The sequence below is a fragment of the Scardinius erythrophthalmus genome (assembly GCF_964197995.2).
Source record: "Scardinius erythrophthalmus genome assembly, chromosome: 10".
NCBI classification, from domain to species: domain Eukaryota; kingdom Metazoa; phylum Chordata; class Actinopteri; order Cypriniformes; family Leuciscidae; genus Scardinius; species Scardinius erythrophthalmus.
In genome coordinates, this window is record NC_138230.1 from 32402175 (window position 1) to 32422464 (window position 20290).

The 20290-nt window shown below is 37.8% G+C and overlaps 1 protein-coding gene across 2 annotated transcripts in view; it reads left to right on the forward strand.

Moving 5' to 3' along the window:
- npr1a (natriuretic peptide receptor 1a) overlaps positions 1–20290 on the forward strand; it is a 128627-nt gene that overhangs the window by 2728 nt on the left and 105609 nt on the right. The gene's annotated exons all lie outside the window — the stretch shown is intronic.

Consider the following 20290-nt stretch of genomic DNA (forward strand, 5'->3'; position numbering starts at 1 on the left):
TGATGATAGAGGCAGGGGCGGAGCCTTCTCCCCCCTCCCCCCCGACTTGTGGACGGGAGCCATCCTGGTTGTGGTGGGGAGGATGGTGGAAAACTTTGCTACGACACCTACGGGCAACAAAATGGGATGGTAAGATCAGTCTTTTATATTTGATGTCAAGCTGTGATTGGTAGAGCGGAATTATGAATTAATGACGTGGCAATGAAGTCTTTCTGGTTGAACTTACGCTTACGCTTTCATTGCTATTAACCTCTCTCAGTTTATGAAAAATATTGTGTGGTTGAGTTTGAAAGGGGTTGGAATCAGCATTTTGAAATGCCGAACAATTTAGAATAAGAATAAAATCCATAAAGAGACAGTACAATTTTGATATTTACTAAATAGTTTTCTTTCTCTGTGGTTGCCTGCATTATTCATGAATTGGAGAAGAGTATTGACTTTGGTTGCCTGCCAATATAGACGTTATTTGATCTATTCCTGTCTCCCTTTAAATGCACAGGACAATTTGTGAATCACACCTGGTATAAAAATTAAATCCGGTTGTCAATTCTGAACATTGGCTATGTTTGCATGCAACCAAATAATCCATTAGTAATAAGACTGATGGCTCAATTGGACTGAAAATCTGAAAAGTCTGCATGTAAACACATCCATCGATCTAGGGTAAGTATCCCATACAACGATGGAACTCGTTACATAAAGGGATAGTTCACCCAAAAATGAAAATTCTGTCATCATTCACTTACCCTTATGTTGTTCCAAACCTGAGTTTCTTTCTTATGTTGAACACAAAAGAAGGTAACCAGACAGTTGATGGTTGATTAGACAGTTTTTTGTACTATGAGAGTCAACAATGAGAGTCATGCTGGTAACGATGGATCTTACGACCATATTTGGCTAACAATGCTTTTGGGAAACATACCCCTAGTTTAGGGTTCATAAATATAAACTGAACATACAGAATCTGAAATTGGATTGGATTCATTCAGCTTGATGGAAATTAGTCACCTTTTATTTATTATTTATATAGCTAGCGCTTTTTACAATACAGATTGTTTCAAATCAGCGCTATACAGTGATAAACAGGAAAATAATGCAACAGAGTTTGTTTCTGCTGTACACCAGATCTAGAAGAAACTAATTTCATAGGCTAGCTTAAGTAAGTTCAGTGATGGATAATTTTTGCTGTAAAAAAGTTATTAATTTCGTTCATTTATATAGCCACTCTGGAGAAAACAGAGATGTCATCGTCCAGCTCAGTTCAGTTCTCATGTAATGGTGTCAATGCAGGCAGATCAATAATATTGTTGAGTATTAAGTGTGAAGTGTGAATATTAAGTTGAATAGGAAAATTAATAGTTTATGTACAGTAAATATACCTGACTGACTGAATGAAAGCAGCCAACGTGTTTATCTGCTAAAAAAAAATGTTTTTATAGAGTTGTGTGCCCTCAAGATATTTAAATAAGAAATTATTATTATTACTAAAAATAATTAAATAATCATAAATCACAAATTTAAAAAATAGCATTCATTTGATATTTAACAGGCTGAATATGACAAATTCCATTTACAAAAGTACACACTCCTATAATGTTCTAAGATAACAAAAGAAGAACAAAATTAAATTTGACTGCTAATGCAAATATTGACATAAATGTGACTGACAGGTTTATAACTAGAGCCTATACACTTTTATTAATTACAGATTTATTACTTACATCTGTCTGCGAGCTGACACAGGTGAGCAAAAAGGAAGCAGAAGCCCCCTGAGCTCATCTGTGCCTGAGGCCGAGAAATGAGTTCACTGAAGCACAGCTCTGGAAACTATTAAAACACAAGAGATGCAAGAGCACTCTTGTCCCCGTGCCCCTGCAGAGGTTGATAGAAACACTTGAGCATTTCATAAAAGTATTTACAGGTAATAAAATCCTGGCTGGGAATATGCAAATTGGAAAAAGACACAAATGGAGAGAAAGAGATGTATAGAAATGATGAGAAGGGAAAGAGTACAAATGGAATAATTTTGAGAAAATTGCTGCCTCACAGTTGGCGGCACACACCAGGTGAAAGAGACATGGGAGTCAAGGTCGCCTTCTCTTCAGGGACAGAATAAAAAGAACTGCAGACAGCTGGAGATTGATAGAGGTACAGTGTTAAAGAACTGAGAGAATAGATACTTGGTTCTCTTTTGTCCTCCTCACATTGTGATTGTCTCAAATGATTCTGAACCGATCCACACAAAATTTTAACCTGATTAAGTTGGATAACTTTAACCGAATTTGATTTATTATTGTTAATATTTTTAAAAAGCACAAAGCATTACGGATAAGTTAACACTCAAAGACGACATGTACAATGAATCTGTACAGTAGCATCTGTTGCACATATGTATTTATATCGCAAAAGTTGCTTTTATACAGTACAAACAAGCATACACTTGAGCCTTTAGATAAGTGTCACAGCCGAGGACAAAAAGAATGGAGATGTATTTTACAATATCTTACAAAAAATATACCAGCCAGCATTGCATGTCATGAACTCTATAAAGGAAATATGTATTTTCAATCACAATGCAAGCAGGGGAAACTACAGTAAATGGAAGCTCGTTTCTGCCATGGAAAGGTAATCGCGACTTTATATATCACAATTATATCTTTATTTCTTGCAAATCCGAGCATATTAATCTTGAAAAATGTTGAGTTAACATTCCTCAATTCAGACTTTTTTCGTTGCGGCTATGGGTTTATGACGCAATTGTTTTTTCTCTGAATTATATAACACAATTCTGATCATGCAGTGTGACTTTATATCTTAAAATTGCAAGAATTCTTTACATATCTCAATTCTGACATTATTCCTCAGAATTTGGAAATGTAATGACGCATTGCATGTTATAATGACTTTTTTTCATTGTTTTTTATTTGGAAATGGACAGTTTATGACACTTTCTAAAGTTGATCAGCCACAGACAGCAAGATGGCTACTATTTATAATGTACTGTGATTTGGGATGAAATAATTCTGATTGTAGCATTTTCTGCATTCAGCCAGAGAGTTATGAGGAAACAATGTATGTTGAATAGTAACATGAAAATAATAGCATATATCTCAGGATAACTCCTGCTCATAAAACCTATTTGAAATCTTAAATGTAAATCTGACTAAATTATCTTTGGCTGTTGGCCTGTGCTTACAGTACATCCAGATAACATTGTTTTTGTTTTTTGTTTTTAAATCTTTATAACCTATTAAACATAATGGTGATGAATGGGGGCATACAATATCATATGAAATTAAATACTAAGCAAATTTATTTGAAATATAAATTAATATTTTATTTAAAAATTGTTTACATTACACATTAAGCTATAATATCTATCAAATAATTTGACTAAGTTTGAAGACAATAGGTATATATTGATAAAATGATAATGCTAAATAATGGTTCAGTAAAGATCGACAGCCAGTTTCCTGTATAAATAAGTGAAACAGTCCATTCATATTTGCACATGAACAAAATCCCTTGTGACTTTTTGTTCTTCTTGGCTGTGGTTTATGGTTTTATTTTGGCCTGTATGACTCCCGTTACTTTTATTGACCTTGTCACCTTGCCATTTCTTCTTGTGAGCATGCAATCAATCAATTTGCAGGCTTAGCTGGCACAGGGATGGGGGTACATTTGAGAAGGATATTTGTGATACTTTGCACTGATCATGCTGTGTATTGTGTGTGTGTGTGTGTGTGTGTGTGTGTGTGTGTGTGTGTGTGTGTGTGTGTGTGTGTGTGTGTGTGTGTGTGTGTGTGTGTGTGTGTGTGTGTGTGTGTGTGTGTGTGTGTGTGTGTTAATACGTACACACCCATGTAATTACATATAGTATTTATTATTATAACACAGTAATGAGCGGCACTATTTATCTAAATAACAATATTTTTTTACTTCTATTATATATACTATAAAACATAAAACAGTGAATATGCCAAAAGATAAGTGATTAATACAATAATAATAATAATAATTATTATTATTATTATTATTGTGTTGTTGTTGTTGTTGTTGTTGTTGTTAGGTGAAAGTTAAAAATGGTAATATAATTACCATAAGAAAAAGAAACCAATAATAATAATAACAATTATTAATTATATTTATTCATTGAAATGGACATTTTCGACAGAAGTGATGCTAGTAAAATACCTCTGTCATAATGCTCTGTGTGATGTAAAACTAGCTTACTGGAATGTCTTGAGGAGACGTAATTATCAAATAAAATCACTATGATATTCAATGTGTTAGCACCATCAAAATAATATTAAATATATGGTAACACTATAAGTCAAGTCACCTTCATTTAGATAGTGCTTTAACAATACAGATTGTTAAAAGCTTTACAGTGTTACTGTTTCATTTGTTAACATTAATGTATTAACTAACATGAACAAACAATGAGCAGTACATTTATTACAGCAACAAATACAACTTCGAATTTTAATAATGTATTATTAAATGTCAAAAATAACGTGAACTAAAATTAATAGATGCTGTAAAATTTTTAGTAATTATTCATTCTTAGTTCAACTAAAGTATTTAACTAATGTTAACCTTATTGTAAAGTGTTACTTAATATATTGTAAAATATGTTGCAAAATATAATCAGCCCTAGTTTCTCAGCATGCATCATGCCATGCATTAAAACACCTGTTATGCATGCCAATGTCACAGCACAATTTTCATGACATTAGAGTGAATTTTTCCCAGGGATGAATTGTCTTTTTTGACGATTTCTGTGGTCTTCACAGAGTAATATGTTATGAGCATAGGGGTTTGGAGGTTTGGACCGGTCCTGGTGGTTTATAAGAGCCAGCAGTTCTGGTAAGCCTCATTGTGAACGTCAGTGCTCTGGCTGAGAAGTAGGCGTAGAGCTAATTCAAACAGCATGGTTTTGTCCAAGAGCTGGATTACATCCTGAATTTGTGCTTTTCATGTCTGTGTTTACCCCCAGAGCGCTGTTTACTAAATCAAAGCTGTGATTTGTGTAGAAAAAGAGAATGAAAAAGAGAAACATACCAGTATATAGTATCCCGGGGGAAGTTGTGGTCTTATAACCTATAATGGTGGAAATTCTGCCATTGTAATTACGAACTAATGCTGGTCGCAAATGTATTTTTTCTCACATGCTGGTATCGGGAGAGTGAAATAAATGCTTATTTCCACATGGCAGCATAGCTGGTTTGTTAAAACAGATATGGTGAACAGTTGGTGAAAGTAGATGTGAGTAGTTGTTAAGGTGTACAAAGTGGCAGTTAGTGTATTGCTAGGTGATTGCTAGGAATTTCTATGCGGTTGCTAGGTGGTTTCTGGGTCATGAGAACCACCTTCAATTTCTTTATGATGTTGTGGTTGTGCAGATCCTTATTTATTTTTTTCATTGTCAGGTAAAAATGTGGAAAACAATAATAAATACCAATTATAAGAAACCGATAATAATAAAAATAATAATAATAATTACTATTATATTATTATTTGATTGCTATAATTATTTTTTATTATTGCTATAATTATTATAATTGGTATCTTAAAGGGGGGGTGAAATGCTCATTTTCACTCAATCTCCTGTTAATCTTGAGTACCTATAGAGTAGTATTGCATCCTTCATATCTCCAAAAAGTCTTTTAGTTTTATTATATTTATAAGAGAAAATAGGCTGTACCGAGTCTTTCCGGAAAAAAACGAGCGTCTGGAGGCGGGCCGTGTGGGCGAAGCCAGAGCCATAGAGAGAATCCGTCGATCTGGGCTTTGTTTATAAAACATTCATCGTCGAAATGCAGGGAACAAACAGTCTACACAACTCGTTTCTGCATTCACTGTTCCTAACGCTGGGTTCTTTGGTAAGCTTTCCCTCACCAAAAACACTTTGGAGACACTATGCAGCGCTGCCGATGATTTCCTGTTGAAGCGCGTTGAGGTGCGCGGTCGCGCTTTTCCGGGAGAAATGCTCATATAAGGAGTTCCACTCTGGTCTACGTCATTAGATCCACGGTCAAAAAAAAAACAGCCGAAACTTGTACCAACCCGGAAGTAAGATTTTCGGCACAGAAATTCTCTGTTATTCGTCTAAAATATTTTTAAAAAACTTTGGCCATGTTAAGCATGAGAATCCATCTCTTTAACATTGTAAACAACTCTGAATACATGAAACACCATTGTACCCCCCCTTTAAAATAACTATAATTGTTATTGTACATATAAGAAACCAATAATGACGATAGTATTTAGAGGTAAGATTATAAATACATTTTAGACAGTAAATAATTAAATAACATATTAAAATAGAGCAAAACAATTAGGAAAACAATAAATAAATGTCAAATTAAAAGTTATTTTACTGTTGAAAGTTATAATAATAATTATTATTAATAATAATAATAATAATAACAACATTTTTGTGTAGTTGGTGGTGGTGTGCAAACACTAGTAGAAATTATGCTTCCTGTGTCTTTACTATGGAAATCTGCTTCCAGACTTGCTGGTGCACGTCTGTGTCTGGTGTGTCTATTTAGGAATTACCTCAGAGATGGGCTGCGCTCCACACGGCACTTCAGCTGGACTAACACTTTTACAATCTCCTTGGCCGCCATGATTGAATCCACTGAACAGGAACCAGGTTGTTTCCATAGAGACAGGCAGCATCTGTCCAAATGCACAAAGACACGTGGGCGTGACAAGACCTGTCACTTGTCGACTGAATCGTATGTTTTCGTTTAACATGGAACAGAGCTGTCAGAAAAATAAGCCCTTAAACCAGACGCCCACACGTGGACCAAACTAATAGCCACAGATAGCCAGGTACCACCCATCCACTCACAACAGAAATACTTTTACCTGCCTCAATGCCCACACATAAAAACACACATTCTTGACTATCACATGTGGTAACAAACCGCTGCAGCGTTATTGACACCTAACACCTAAAAAAATGTCTTGGTTCCCTGAGGAGGTAACGGAGACGTTACGTCAGTGACTGATGAATGGGGGTTTCGCTTAGAAGCCTATCACCTTCGAGTTCTTACAAAATCAATGGCAGTGTCAATGGCAAACAATGTCATGGGTCTGCGGAATTTGCATAGCGCAACTCCGCCCCAACGCGTGGGTAAAAAAGGAGCAGCGCGGCACTCTCGCATAATCTTATGCTGAGGAGCCGAGACTGAACTCTCGGCTGTTCCAGCGGTACAGTGGTTGTGGCAGGGGGACGAAACGCAACCCACCGCTCTTCTTGGGTACAATGGAGTATGGGCTGTAGAAGCCGGACTTCATTTTGGCTAGAGGGATGGTCTCGATCTTACCCTTCGCCAGTAGGCTGGCAACCTCCGCACACATGAATTGTATAGCAGCCACCCACCCACCATTGTATAGCAGACTCCCCGAAAGCGGGGAGGAGACCGTGCGAACTGAATCGCATAGTCGAGACTGATGGTTGAAATCCTGCGGGACAGATTGGGAAGCTCTAGCCAGGCTCCCAAAAACTGAACCAGCGGGGTCATGTGAACCACAGGCGTACCCACGATGGGGCAGCGAGGCGGAATGACCAGCCCAGGCATGGGAGGCGGAGCGTTCCGGTGTGGGGGCACGGTCATGTGCCGCATCCTGATAGAGGAGGCCAGGGAAGGACGAGCGTTCCGTGGCGACCTCCTCTGGCAGGGGTCTGCGACAAGGGGGACGAGAGTGATGAGGCGGAGTGTCGCACACTGCCATCCACAGCCTCTGAGGGCTCAGAGATGGGAATGTCAGTTCTTTCTTTAAGGGAGAACAAAAGATTCATCCACCGGGGGAAGGAGTGGCCCTGCAACCACCTCCTGAGAAGAACTGCAACCCTTCTCTGAGCTGCCCGTATCAGGAGCGCCACTTTGCCTGGCATTTGGCAGGTTGCGTGGCTGGTACGGGCTGGGAGCCTTCCTAGAAGCAGATGGCCGCCAGGGCAGAATATGTTTAATAGCCTCCATCTGCTTCTGGGCGGCCGAGAACTGTTGGGCAGAGTCCTCGACCATTCCGCCGAAGAGGCCAGCCTGGGATATGCGGGAGTTGAGGAACAGGGTTCGCTCAGCCTCCCGCATATCAGCCAGGTTAAGCCAGAGGTGTCTTTCCTGGACCACGCATGTGGACATCACCTGACCCAGGGATCGTGCGGTCTCCTTTGTCACCCGTAGAGCAAGGTCGTTGGCGGCACGCAGCTCTTCCATGAGCCCTGAATCAGCCCTGAGTCTTCATCTCCAGATGACTCAAGCCCACCTTGTGATGCGGCGATAGACATGACATCATCTGCCGGGACGCCAAATGAAACGCTGGGCCCGCCACAAGGCTGGCCAGCGACCTCATCCGGAAACCTCATGGGTTGCAATGTGGAAGAGGGGGGTGTGGCCCGAGGAGAATTCGTTGGGTTGTTCCACACCGTCAGCCTCAGATCACCCTGGCCAAAAGTATGCCCTCTCGTGGAGAGAATATATTGGGGTGTGGCAGAGGGGACTCTATTTCTAAGGAGGTCATTGAGTCTCGATCGCAACAATACAATGGTCATGTTCCCGCAATGAGAATCCACGAATGCTGCCTGAATGTGATTTACGCCCAAACACTCCAGGCAGCGCTCGTGCCCATCAGCAGAATTAATCTGTCTACCGCACCCAGAAATACATGGGTGAGACATCTTTAAAAAGTGTGCAGCTCTTTTAGAGAGGATAAAACTCAACAGCTGTGCTGAAGCACCCAGGGAGAAAACACATACTGTTGGCAGATCACTGCACAGACCAGCAGTATGAGATCTCGCTGGAGCATGCTGTCACACCAACACTGCTGAAGAGTCGCTCGTCTCGTATATAGAACTCGTAGACAGCAGTGGAGAGAAGTGAAGAAACGCTTGGATCCGAAGCAAAAACATTATGCGAGATTGCTGCGCTGCTCCTTTTATACCCATGCAGTGGGGCGGAGATGCACTATGCAAATTCCACATACTCATGGCATTGTTTTGCCATTGGCTTGTTTTGTAAGAACTCGAAGGTGATAGGCTTCTAAGCGAAATCCCCATTCGTCAGTTACTGACGTAACTCGGAGTGACTGAACGAAAGGGACCCTTTGTTGCGTTTATCGCTAAGATCTTCTAAATAAAACGCTATGGCTTTTCTAACGAGTCATGCAGAACTGCAATTTCTATGTGCTGTATTTAGGGGGCGTTTACACAACACCATTTTCAACTAACAACTTTGTATGCATTTTGGCCGTTCATTTCTACGACAACGGCGCTTTGGGGGCCTGTAAATGCAAACTTTTGAAAACCGTTTTTAAAGTGCACATTTTTTAAAACGATACCTTTATTGTCTCCGTGAAAACTACAAAAACGCAAATTTCGGAAAACGGTGACGCCATGCGTTTACATGTTCATTATAGGCGCGTAGTGTTTCTTTACAAAGTGACATCGCCAACTACTGGCCTGGCAGCATAATACAGCGTTTTTAATCATTTTGGCAAATCCATGTGAACGTGGATCATTTGCTTACCATTTTGAATATCAGTTATGTTGACAACTTTCTTCATTTTAAGTGGCTCATGTTATGAAAATATTCGTATTTTAGAATGCTCGGGTAGGATAACATAACATTATTTCAGCCTTCTGTCTGTGCTGTCTTAACTTAGCCTACTTGCTATCTTTCTTTACTTTCGCTTTAATTTTCGTGCATTTACCTCGTTCGCTAAACTGAACATCCAGTCAGTTTCCACTCTCACCGACAGCCCCGAAACCGATTCACCATGCTGAATCTGGCAAACTGCCGCTGACGTGAGCCCGACGAGAGCCGACGTGTGGAACACACTGCAAAAACTAGCCCGACAGATGCTCGCTGGCGCCCGACTCTTGTCTCTAATGTAAAGGGGAAAAAAACAGCTAGTCCAAACCAGCTGCAGCATGATAAGTGTGAATTGACATTTCCAGATCTCAGCCTCTGGACTCATAAAGAACGTGTGGCTTTCATTGGGAACTGTGCCAGCTTGAACACTGAGCTCTTGTCAGTCATTTAGACACAGCTGCTAATGATGGGTTGGGTTGGTTGGTGACATTCAGCTGGATGATCCAAGCATCATACGTTGAGGTGTTGATGCTGTTCTTCAGACACATGGTCTTGCATCACACATTCTGCTCTTGTATCTGATAATACTTGTCTTGTATAGAGGGAGCTGGCAACATCTGCTCAGCCTAATGTTGCTCAAAACAGTAAACACAATGTCCAACGTGCTCTTTTCCATATAATGAATATGGATGGTGACCGCAGTTGTAAATCCTTTCAACTTTTTTCATTGAAACTCTTGCCTTTAAGCCTAGCTCTTTATTTTGGTTCATGCTTCTGCATATTGCACCTTGACACAGTTTTTTATTTTTTTGTGTATGCAAATGCAAAGGTTTTTTTTGTGCATCTGTTTTAAGAGTCTGTTCTGTTCGGCCTCTATGTTAGAAAAGATGGCAGCATGGTATTCAGCTAAATGGTCATCCAGATGTATATCTGAAATGACCACTGAATAACTGGCTGAATTTCTCCTCTGAAAACTCATGCTACAAATGCAAAGTTTAGACACACCAAAGCCTTCTAGTTTTGTAGAAAGACTTAACATTTAATTTGTGTCTACATGGATTTATTTATAAAACAAGACTGGATAAATTAAGAAAAGCTGCAATATGTATCCAGCATTTGTACATGTTAACTAGGATGCACCTCCAGTAGGTTAAGAGAATAAACAAAACGTGTAGAGCTGAAATCTAGGCAAAGGGTGATGACTTTGAAAAAGATAAAACAAGATAGTTTTGAATTAATTAAGACTTATTGGTCATTCCCAGACTTCCCTTTGTAATATTTCAGAGTTTTGGTGAGTTTAATATTATACTAATATGTGACCCTGGATCACAAAACCAGTCACAAGTAGCACGGGTATATTTGTGGCAATAGCCAACAATACATTGTATGGGTCAAAATTATCGATTTTTCTTTTATGATTTTTCATTAGGATATTAAGTAAAGATCGTGTTCCAAGAGGATATTAAGTACATTTCCAACCGTAAATATATAAAACATTTATTTTTGTGAGTGAATGCAGCACAATCGCAAACATAAATGGATAACTTTAAAGGTGATTTTCTCAATGTTTCGATTTTTTGCACCCTCAGATTCCAGATTTTTAAATAGTTGTATCTCGGCCAAATATTGTCCTAACAAACCATACATCAATGGAAAGCTTATTTATTCAGGTTCAATTTCAAAAATTGACCCATGTGACTGGTTTTGTTGTCTAGAGTCACATATGTGGAAAATAATACTAAAGAATAGTGTTGACATGACACCAGGATTTCCAACAGTGGCTCATTGGAAAAACACAATACTATGTTTTGACTCCAAATGCTTTACATGATTTGAAAACTAATATTTTTATGTTTGCATCATAAAAAGCTCCATATATATGACTTTCCTGACAGTAAACTTATTCGGTATGGTATTGCACTTGCAATACAGAGCGCTTGAGTCCAGTGAAACACGAATCATGATAAAAGAGCTCAAAGCCTCATAAAAGCAAGCTACAATGGCATGGTTGCTTAAAGGAGAACTCCGGTCAGTTTTAACATTGAGCTCATTTTTTTTGTACATTTGGAGTGCTGTCAATACAGAGAACAACGACAAAAATCGGTGTTGCCTACACCGAGTTATTCTATTTTTAAAATTTGCACCCTGTTGACTTCAATGGGGCAAGTATTAAACCTGCTTTTAGCCTCTTAACATCCTTGATGTGTCATTACAAGTGCACAGGTCATGTGAGTGATTCCTTCAGAGTGAACACAAGTGAATCTGACTGCAGTAGATGTGAAAGATATGTATAAAAATGATGTTATTTAAGCCAGCGCAAATACCTGTATTTACATCCTGTTTTCGGTTGAAGTCCAAAGTAGTCGATTGCCGAGTTCACGCGCATAGGTTTAGTTACCTATGATCACGCGCGTGAACTCGGCAACTTAGGACTTCAACCGAAAACAGGATGTAAACACAGGTATTTGCGCTGGCTTAAATAACATCATTTTTATACATATCTTTCACATCTACTGCAGTCAGATTCACTCGTGTTCACCCTGAAGGAATCACTCACATTTTCTGTGCACTTGTAATGACACATCAAGGATGTTAAGAGGCTAAAAGCAGGTTTAATACTTGCCCCATTGAAGTCAACAGGGTGCAAATTTTAAAAATAGAATAACTCGGTGTAGGCAACACCGATTTTTGTCGTTGTTCTCTGTATTGACAGCACTCCAAATGTACAAAAAAATGAGCTCAATATTAAAATTGGTTTTTAAGAAGGGATTTACAAGCATGCAAAACTCAGTGAGCTTGAGCTGAATAAAAACTCTGTATAGTGAATTCTGAGTAACTTTAACATCTCTGATTAGCCATTGCATTGAAACTCTTAACAGAAATTCCCTAACACTGTGTCCTAACCAGATGTGATGAGATAAGATTCCAGCGGCAAATAATTTGTCTGTCCACACCAGATGCGACAATGAGATGCGATAAAGTCAATCAAAAATCACAACCATTCAAAAGAGCGCGTGGGCAGGATCTCTCTGCAAGCTCCCGGCACTCAGAACGAAATGGATAAGTACATAATTAAATTCCTGAATATTACACCATTTTAACATTATTAAAAACACATACTGAGTTACTGATAGAATCTTTGTCATAGAATACACTTGTCTGTTAACAATGAATCGACAGTGTGAACGTTCTTGTTTACTTTTATTTATTTTGAAGATCTGAGGTGAATTGTCCATTGTTGCTTTCAGTTCAGCTAAAGACACAAAATTATATTCAAACTCACATTAGATGCTTTTAACATTAAATAAAGCATATAAACAGTACCTGAGATTATCATACTTTCTGTTGTTGTTCCAGCTGCGATGTTGCAGAGATAGAAACAGTTTCTGAAATAGAATCATCGCGTGTCGCCGTCACGGCTGGTTAGGACAAAAACTCTGATTAACATGGAAAGGATACCTTTTATCACGTGTCGTGGCATTGCGTCTGGTTAGGACACGGTGTAACGCTTCAAAAAGACATTGTAAATAGAAACCTTTGACGCTCTTCATAGAGCGTGCAGGAGTGTTTGAAAGGAGCAGTCTATCAATTTGTACCAAACAGACTCAGTAGTCAGTGCTACTGGTATACTGCAGAAAGATTGAGATTATTACATTTTTAAAATTTAAGTATCAGCTTGGTAGCGTAGTACTGGTACTTTTGACAGCACTACTAAAGAATTAGTAGGTCTGTGCAAGCAAACATTTAGCCTATAATCTTTGTCATTCATGAAGTCTGATAAGGATATTCCTGACTCGCGTTTGAGGAGTAATCAGGCAAAGCCTGCAGTTTCAGTCATTTCCCATAAAAGAGGCCATCTGTTGCCTCCACGGACTCAGAAAGAGCTGATTATAATTGTGCCCAGTTGTTGAGACAAGTAGAGATTGTCACCATGTTTCACAGAACGGGTTTGTAAACACAAGGTGACTGGCACATAAAAGCAGCCATTGGCATTTCCAGTCGATGCAAAACCTTTAAAGACCCATGGGAGGCTCACAGAAAGTAGAGGTGCCTTCTGCAAACAGACAATCTAGAGTTCCAGTCAGATCTGATTGGAGGTGTAATTCATCAGAGCGACTCGCCCCTCATGCCACCTGAGGAACAGCCCTGAGTCAATGGCAAATTGCCGACTTTATGTCTGGAATGTTCTGATTACCGAAAAGCTTCTGGAACAACAGATTTTCTGCGTTATAAATGCCATTATGTCACTGTGCACCTTTTGCCAATTTTTTGCTTGTTAAAGATTAGGGATGGACTAATATTTTCTGGCCGATACGATAAGCCAATAATTATTTTCATATTATGGTTGATAAATAATTAATTCTATATTATTTTTGTCTGAATAAACTATAAAATACTAAAAACTACAATCAGTCATTTTAAAATTAATTTAGGCATCACAACATTATAATGTACAGTATAAAAAAGATATATTCATTTTGATATTTGCTAAAGGTTTCATTTAACAGTGTTATTAAATTTGTGTTTTTAAAGATTAACTTTAAGTGAGCATTAGATGCAAAAATACACGGAAAAAATACGGATTAATATTCAGTATCGGCCAATACTGATAAATGTACAAAATCTCTAATCTGAGAACTAATGTAGTATCATGCATCCCTAAAGAAATTACATTGTAATTATACATTTTTTTTAGACTAGAGTTAAAATTAAGATAACATTGTCTGCGAGACCATGTCTTTTAGCATGGCATCTTTTATGGAAAGTTTCAATTGAAATCCATTTATGTCCATTAAAATCCATTATGAATGTGAGATAGGTTTCCCTTTTGAGGCCAAGTTATGTATGTAGCATGGGAGTCAAACATTGCTCAGCCACCCACCTAGCAGGTTTAATTAACTCAAAGTTTCTGTTATCCTTGAAAGCTTGAGGCTTTTCCGGTAAATGTCTTTGTGGATCATTCATTCTGACGGTCTGACACTGGATAGCTATTCATCACAGGGTGCAATGAAAGACATTCTCAGGGCATTAGAGCATCAACCACCTTGGAAGAACGAGACAGCAGAGGACAGTGACAAAGGCAGAATGAAAATGCTCTCTTACAGTAATACCGACACTCTTTGGCTACACACTCACATTCATAACAGCCGGTTAAATATATCTCCTACATGCCTGGGCACGCTTGTCACACAGCATTCTCTTTAATCAGGATCTGTGACAGGACTTTATTAAGAATATGAAAACTGACATCTCAGCTGGTGAGGGATGAGAAGCATCAGTTTGGGCCAAGTTTTCATTTTTGTTTACTCTGAATTATGGTGAGTAGGGCATTAATATGTAAAATTACTTTTGAGGCAGTTGGACTGTGCATGACTTGATCCAACCAAAATACTGTGTAATATAGCATACTATAGCATGTAAAAAATTGATATTTTGGTTCGTCCCAAGATTCAAATGTAGTCATATTTACTCACCTAAGTGTTTTTCTAAAGTATTTTTCTATATAGTTTTTCTATATATATATATATATATATATATATATATATATATTGAACTAATTTTTATTTTTATATTTTTCAGTTTAATGTTAGTTGATATTTTATTTATTTTGTTGTGTGTTTTTGTCATTTTTATGTTTTTATTCATTTTTATTTCAGTTTTAGTTTATTTATTTTAGTACATGAAGTTAAACTAAATAATAAATGTTGCTTTACAACTAGCTGTAATAAAGTAGTTTATTTTATTTCGGTTAACATTTATTTTATTTCAATTTTATTTATTTTTTATATATATATATATAGTTTTAGATTTGGTTAATTAATTATAATAACCTTCATTGGAACAGAACTTGTATGCCTGAATGCTAGATTAAGTCAGTGCATGGCAAAGCATGTGTATGGTGTTTTTTCATCGGTGGGTAGTGTTGGTACATTGGCGCTCAGACTGGTAAAGCCCCAATAAGGAGTAAAAACGACCCTGACAATACTCCCCAAACATTAATCTTTCAACACTGACTTGTATAAATACAAGATTTGGTTAGCAGAGTTGGCATATAAAGCCTTGTTTATTGCCTGGGAACATAATTATTGTGGGGGAGGACAGTGCTTGATGTAAAAATATTGTGTTTGGTATTTATATCTTTGTCTTTGAGTTTTTTGTTCTTGGTTAAGTTTTTTTTTATGCAGTATCTGACAGGGGCCATATACATGGCAGGTCTGTTTGATTTACAGACCTTGATTCAATTATTTCACCTTTGGTCTACTCAATCTGATTTTATCTGACTACAGGATAATTCATATGCAAAAAGCTATTCATATGAAGTGACTCAATCTGACGCGAAAACAGCGACTGCATGAAATGACAAAAAGAAGAGATGCGGAACAAAACAATGAGAGGTAATTTTTCAGTCAGTCAAGTCGTAAACTATTCCCAGCCCTGTCTTCTTGCATTAGATATGACTAAGAAGGAAAAACAGACCTAAATCAAATAGTTCCCAGCAGATTTGGGAGGTCTGCTGTGCCAAAATAATTTAAGGGTACAAAGAGAACGTACTAGATTATTTTATGTAATGCTGGTGACCACAAACAAGAAACCAGAATCCCATGCAAACATACCTTATGCTGATGACCAGCAATGATGGATTTTTCTGCTGGCTTCTTCAGTTTTCAGTGTCACATGATCCTTCTGATATCATTCTAATATGCTGATTTGGTGTTCAAGAAACATTTATTATTATTATCTATGCTGAAAACAGTTGTGCTGTTTTTTGTGGAAACCACGATACATTGTGGTTCCTTGATGAATAGAAAGTTCAAAATGCATCCTTGCTGAATAAAAGTATTAAAGTGCCCCTATTATGCTATTTTAAAGATTCCTAAGTTTTGGATGTCTCATACAATAGGTACTTTACATGCATCCAAGGTAAAAAAATACTTAAGTTTTCTCAAAACATACATTGAAGCATCATCTCTTTTCTCACAGCGTCTGAAACAGTTTGATCAAGAATCTGGTCTCTAAACACCTCCTTTCCAAAAACATACCACTTACTACCACTTATTGTGCACCGCGTGTCAGAAAAGAAACACCCATTACCTTATTTGAATTTCAGCTTTGGAGGCTTTATCAAAACTTGTAGGCTATACACAGTGATATGAACAGTAACGATGACCGTTTACAGTGTTAATTCCAGCCAGAATCCTCATACTTTGGAAGTGTATGCAAAGACAACACAACACTTTGTGACAACACAAACTAAACTCTTGCAGGCTTCAGCTAGTGTTTGAGGGTGGGTCAAAGGAGATGTCATTCGAGGGCAGCCAGTGAAGACCATAGGCTGGCATTATTCACATTTTTTATAAACCTGCAGGAAGTAAGACTGGAGAGACTGACGACTCGTTTCGGGCATTTATTTTCCCAAACTTTGAATGCTAATGTATGGTTTGAATACCTAGAAGACCTACTACATTTGCAAAGATATTTACAGAATGCTTGTACAGAGGACTAAATACTGTAGCCTACTATCCCACAATGCAACATGTAACAAATAAACCATAAGTATTATCAACCACGATTTTTAACTCTTTCTTAACTCAGATTGGACTGCTGAAAAATGAATACAGCACAATCGAATTAAAATGCGATGATAATGCAATATGTGCCTTTTTAAAACTTTTATCATTGAATACTTTTCCACACTGTTTTCTGTTTAGAAAATACAGTGTAGTGTGCAGTAGACAATGATCTGTTTCAATTTCAATACTGATTGAGTCAACAATTAAACTGGATTTTCACCAGGGTGTCGCCATTAGGGAAATGACATCAGAATAGCATCCAGCCCTGAATGCATTTGACTGGGCTTTGATTCTGATTGCCTGTTGATTAGTGAAATGAGGTGTGGAGATTTCTCTTAATTAATTTGTCACCCAGTTATTATAAACAAATAATCCCAGGATGACACAATGCGTTGAAGACTGAATATAGTATTTACCACTAACAAGCCAAATGGCCTGAAAATCCACACACACAAAAAATGGCTCTGTTCCAAACCCTAGTATGATGTCTTGCCTAAAGCTTCAAAGGAGTCAGACTGTCAGACTAAGGTGTATGATATTATCATGGTATCTGTATATTAAATAAATGCTATGAAGGATCCAGTATTAATTCAATGTGTATTTATGTCTTAAAAATTGCCTGCAATTTGTGCTCAGTGTGATGCAAGTAGGAAGGTTAATATTTCAATCCATTGCTCTCTATGGAAAATAGTCTGATCAATCACTTTTACTACAAGTTTTACAACTAAACAGACACGAGCAAGTCATGTTGTTAGAAAAGAAACTATAACTATTCACTATAAAAGAAAAGAAAGAAAGTTAAACAAAAAGGTGAAGTGAAGGAGGCAGAAGCTGTGAGGCAAAGTGCATAACTGAATTATTTTCTAAGAAATGAGTATTAAATCTTGGAAAACAGCTGCTGTTTCTGAGAGTAGAAAGAGATGGTCACTGTTCATCCTCAATGCAAACTAACTCATAGATTGCTAGAAAAGAGTCCACACTTTAACTATACTCATAGTGCATGAGTGGAGCTATAGAGCTGTTGCATATGCTCTTATGTTCTTCAATTCCATTTGCATAGAGAAGACATGTCTGTTATTGGGCCAGTTATAAAGGATAATGACTTACTGGTGCTTCCCAGTGCATCATAAATGAAGAGCTGTGTGTTGTCCTGTTTGGTAATCTTTTCATCCGAAATAACGAGCCCTCACATCTGTCAGTGTTATTTAAGCCCCACCTGTTGTGAATCCATCACTGCAGCACTGACGCTGCACACCTGAGACACGAGTGCTTTTTTTATTGTTGTGGTATGCGATTAGGTTTTATGACATCTTTGAGTTTGGACATAAATCGTTCTGGTTCACTCAAGTATCTAAGTTAATTTTCAAGCGGCCATAGCAACAGATACAGCACTTAATCTTCTGTCACCAGGAGTTCCTCCATAATCAATCATTTATGAAATTACTGAACAATAACAGAGGCTTTCAAAGGCTTCAACCGTTGATAGAAAGTCACAATGAGAGCAGGAGAAAGAGATACTTTTACTATCTCTGCAGTATGTAGTAGCCTATGTGTACTGTGCTGATCATGTATTATATTTGCCAAAAAGTGTAGCATATACTGTAACAAAGTATGCTGCTTGACATACATATTCCACACTTCAATGCAGTGAACTTCTGTGGGGCAAGCAGGGTGGGGCCGAGAGCTGTGGGAACAGAGTACTTTTTCTGTGTGCCACACCGGTCTCGAGTCTCACGGAACGAGATCCGTGAGGATAAAAGGAGGAGTGATGATGGTGCAAGATGAGAGAGGACCAGGCCTGGACTATTTATTTTGTGTTTTATGTTTTATTATGTTTACAGTGCTATGTTTAGACACCCATGCTAAAGTTGACTAAAAAGAGGAATAAAAAATCATCTTTTGGAAATTGAACTTAATGCCTTCATTTAAAAAATTAGGAAAAATCCAACCTTTAAGGACACCAATTTTCTTTGTGAATGAATAATGTATTATAAATAAATAAATGTTCTTCCTTAAAATACAGGGTGCATAAGTTTGGACACCCCTATGTTAAATTCCCATAGAGGCAGGCAGATTTTTATTTTTAAAGGCCAGTTACATCATGGATCCAGGATACTATGCATCCTGATAAAGTTCCCTTGGCCTTTGGAATTAAAATAGCCCCACATCATCACATAGCCTTCACCATACCTAGAGATTGGCATGGAGTACTTTCCATAAGATCATCTCTCAATGCAAATCAAACCAGCTATGAGGCTAACTGAAATAAAACCATGCCAATCTCTAGGTATGGTGAAGGCTATGTGATGATGTGGGGCTATTTTAATTCCAAAGGCCAAGGGAACTTTATCAGGATGCATAGTATCCTGGATCCATGAAGTAACTGGCCTTTAAAAATAAAAATCTGCCTGGCTCTATGGGAATTTAACATAGGGGTGTCCAAACTTATGCACCCTGTATTTTAAGGTAGAACATTTATTTATTTACGATACATTATTCATTTACAAAGAAAATTGGTGTCCTTAAAGGTTGGATTTTTCCTAATTTTTTAAATAAAGGCATTAAGTTCAATTTCCAAAAGATGATTTTTTTATTCCTCTTTTTAGTCAACTTTAGCATGGGTGTCTAAACTTATGCATAGCACTGTATATGCGGTAGTTCTCGGTCAGGGGCTGCCGCTTTACTTTCATTTTGTGATTGTTTATTTTATGATTAAAGTTTTGTTGATCATACGCCAGTTCCCGCCTCCTTCCCCAAACCTTTAACATTGTTTCATTCTGTTTCCAAATGCAAGTATTTTTCACTCATTGTTTAGTCGAACTGCCAAAAGTTTGTCTGTCTGTCTGTCTGTCTAGATAGGTAGATAGCCAGATAGATAGATTATATAGCCTGTCTTTCTGCCTGTTTGTCTACAGTGGATAGATAGACAGACAGACAGACTGACAGACACACATTTGCATAGATCCACATTTTCCAGTGCTGTAATATTCCATTCTGAACATGTCAGTCTTTGTCTCACTTGTTTTCAAAGGTACTATTGTAATTAACACCTCACCTTACTTCCTCATTAAGCCCACCATTAGGAGTGAGTCTGTGGGTAATTGCCGTGAC